The following is a 4,201-nucleotide window of genomic DNA, read 5'->3' as shown; positions in this document are numbered from 1 at the left end:
AGGGACTGTTATTCTGTATGTTATACACAGGGACAGTTGTTCTCAGTATTGTACACAGGGTCTGCTGATCTCTATAATATGTACAGACACTGCTGTTCTCTAAAATAGACACAGGGACTGCTGTTCTCTATATTGTACACAGGGTTAGCTGTTCTCTGTGTTTATACACTGACTTATGTTCTCTATATTATACACAGGGATTGTTGTTCTCCATATTGTACAAAGGCTCTGCTGTTCTCTATATTATACACAGGGAGTGCTGTTAACTTTTTTATACACAGAGCACGGTTGTTCTGTATAATTGACACAAGGACTGATGTTCTCCATATTATACACAGGTAAGGCTGTTCCCTATATTACACAGTCAGACTCCTGCTCTCCACAATATACACAGGGACAAGTGTTCTCTATATTATACACAGCGACTGCTGTTCTCTATATTATGAAAAGGGATGGCTGTTCTCTTTATGAAACACAGGGACTGTCGTTCTCTATATTATAGATCGGGACTGTTGTTCTTACTCTGTACACAGGGACTGATCTTCCCTACAAGGTATGCAGGACTGCTGGTCTCTACATTTTACACATGGACTAATGTTCTCTACCATACACTCAGGGACAGCTGTTCTCTACAGTATACGCATCGACTTCTGTTCTCTTCATGAGACACAGTTCTCCGCAATATACACAAGGACTGATGTTCTCCACATTATAAAGAGGGACTGCTGTTTTCTACATTATTCACAGGGTCTGCTGTTCTCTATATTTTGCACAGGGACTGTTGTTTAATATATTATGCACAGTGACTGCTCTTCTTTATATTATTCACAGGCACTGCTGTTCTCTAAAACAGACCCAGGGACTGCTGTTCTCTGTATTATATACAGGATCTGCTGCTCTCTCTAATATACACACTGCTGTTCTTTTTATTATGCACAGTGACTGCTGTTCTTTATTTTATTCACTGGCACTGCTGTTCTCTAAAATAGACACAGTGACTGCTGATCTCTGTATTATATACCGGGACTGCTGTTCTCTATGTTATAAACACAGACTGCTGCTCTCTATATTATACACAGGTGTACCTGTTCTTTATATTATTCACAGTGACTCAACTACTCTACTTTGTGCACAGGGACTGCTTTTTTTCTATAGTGGACACAGGCACTGGTGTTCTCTTTATTATACACTGGGACTGCTGTTCTCTATAATAGACTCAAGAGCTGCTGTACTCTTTCTTACACACAGTTTCTGCTGTTCTCTATAGTGTACAGAAGGTCTGCTGTTCTCTACATCATACACAGGGCCTACTGTTCTCTCTGAAACACAGGCATTGTTGTGCTCTTTAATAGACACAAGGACAGCTGTTCTCCAAATTATACATAGTAAAGCTATTCTCGAAACTAGACACAAGGACTCCTGCTCTCTATAATATACACAGGGACACATGTTCTCTATATTATACACAGCGACTGCTATTCTCTATATTATACACTGTGTGTGATGTTCTTTATATAATATGTAGGGACTGTTGACCTCTTCAATGTACGCAGGACTCCTGTTGTCGACATTCTGAACTGCTGTTTATTAAACACAGGGACCGCTGTTCTCGACACGATACACAGGGTCCGCTGTTCTCTACAATACACACAGGGACGACTGTTCTCCACTTTAGAAACAGGGACTGCTGTTTTCTACATGACTCTCAGGGTTTGCTGTTTTCTATATTACACACAGGGACTGCTATTCTTTAATAAAGAGAACAGCAGTCCCTGTGTATATAGTAAACACAAGGACTGCTGTTCTCTACATGAGATACAGGATCTACTGTTCACTACAATATACACAGGGACAACTGTTCTCCACATTATAAACAGGGACTGCTGTTTTCTACATTGTTCTCAGGGTTAGTTGTTCTCTTTATGATACACAGTGACTGCTGTTTTCTGTACTGTTCAGAGAGTCTGCTGCTCTCTTTATTAAACACGGAATGCTGTTCTCTATATTACGCACAGGCACTGATGTTCTCTAAAATAGACACAGGGTCTGCAGTTCTCTAAAATAGGCACATATTATACACAAGGATAGCCGTTCTCCATATTGTACACAGGGATTGCTGTTCTCTACCACACTTGCAGGCAGTGCTGTTCTCTACATTATACGCAGTGTCTGCTGTTCTATTCAGGAGACACAGGGACTGCTGTTCTCTACAATGTGCTTAAGGACTAGTGTTCACCAGATCATACACAAGGACTGCTGTTTTATACATCATACACATGGATTGTCATTCTCTACATCGTACCCAGGGATGGCTGTTCTCTATATTTTACACAGGGACAGCTGTTCTCTGCTGAAAATGTGTTGCTGGTAAAGCACAGCAGGTCAGGCAGCATCCAAGGAACAGGAGAATCAACGTTTCAGGCATAAGCCCTTCTTCAGGAATAGACACAGGGGTACAGCTGTTGCCTATTTTGTACACAGGGACTGCTCATGTCTATAATAGACTCAGGGACTGCTGGACCGATATTACACACAGTATCTGCTGTTCACTATTGTGAACAGAAGGAGTGCTGTTCTCTGTATTATACATAATGACTGCTGTTCTCTGCATTGTGTGCAGGGACTGCTGTTTTCTATAGTATACACAGGAACTGGTCTCTATGTTATACACAGTGACTGCTGTTCTCTGCATTGTGTGCAGGGACTGCTCTTCTCTATATTATACACAAGGACTGTTCTCTATGTTATACCATGGGACTACAAATCTCTGTATTGTACAGAGGGACTGCTATTCTCTATATTACACATAGGGATGGCTGTTCTGTGGAATAGACACAGGGGTACAGCTGTTGTCTATTTTGTACACAGGGATTGCTCATGTCTATATTAGACTCAGGGATTGCTGGACTCGATATTACACACAGTATCTGCTGTTCACTATTGTGAACAGAAGGAGTGCTGTTCTCTATATTATACACAGAGACTGCGGTTCTTGACTGTTCTGTTCTAAACATTGTATACAGGGACTGCCTTTCTCTACACTGTACACAGGTTCTGTTGTTCTCTACAGTGTCCACAGGACTGCTGTTCTCTACATGATACACAGGAACTGCTGTTCTTTACAATATACACAATGACTACTGTTCTCCACATTAGAAACAGGGACTGCTGTTTTCTTCATTAACCTCAGGGTATGCTTTTCTCCATAATATATACAGTGTCTGCTGATCTCTTTATTATACACAGGAACTGTTGTCCTCAACAATGGACAAAGGGACTGCTGTTCTCTACATGAGACACAGGATCTGCTGTTCCCTACAATATACACAGGGACAACTGTTCTCCACATTAGAAATAGGGCCTGCTGTTTTCTACATTATTCTCAGGGTTTGTTGTTCTCTTTATGGTATTTAGTGACTGCTGTTCTCTATATTGTACACAGGGTCTGCTGCTCTCTAAAATAGACACAGTGACTGTTGTTCTCTATATTATACACAAGGACTGCTGTTCTCCATATTGTACAAAGGCTCTGTTGTTCTCTATATTGTACACAGAGAGTGCTCTTCACTTTTTTCTACACCAGGACTGCTGTTCTCTATATTGTACATCGGAGCTGCTGTTCTCACTTATACAAGGGCACTGTCGTCCTCTATAATAGACACAAGGACTGGTGTTCTCCATATTATACACAGGTAAGGCTGTTCTCTATATTACACAGACGGACTCCTGCTCTCTACAATATACACAAGGACAAGTGTTCTCTATATTAGACACAGGGATTGCTGTTCTCTTTATTAAACACAGGGACTGCTGTTCTCTATATTATATGTCGGGATGGCTGTTCTCTGCACTGTACACAGGGACTGCTCTTCCCTACAATGTACACAGGAGCGCTGTCCTCTACATTTTATACAGGTACTACTGTTCTCTATCATACACTCAGGGACATTATACGCATCGACTGCTGTTCTCTACATGAGACACAGGATCTGCTGTTCTCTAGAATATATACAGAGACAACTGTTCTCCACATTAGAAATAGGGACTGCTGTTTTCTGCATTATTCTCAGGGTTTGTTGTGCTATTTATGATACAAACTGACTGCTGTTCTCTATATTGTGCACAGCATCTGCTGCTCTCTATACACAGGGACAGCTGTTCTCCATATTGTACAGAGGGTCTGCTGTTCTCTACCATACGC

Source organism: Chiloscyllium plagiosum, chromosome 17 (genome assembly GCF_004010195.1).
Source record: "Chiloscyllium plagiosum isolate BGI_BamShark_2017 chromosome 17, ASM401019v2, whole genome shotgun sequence".
Classification (NCBI taxonomy): Eukaryota; Metazoa; Chordata; class Chondrichthyes; order Orectolobiformes; family Hemiscylliidae; genus Chiloscyllium; species Chiloscyllium plagiosum.
Note: the sequence above shows the minus strand (reverse complement) of the source record.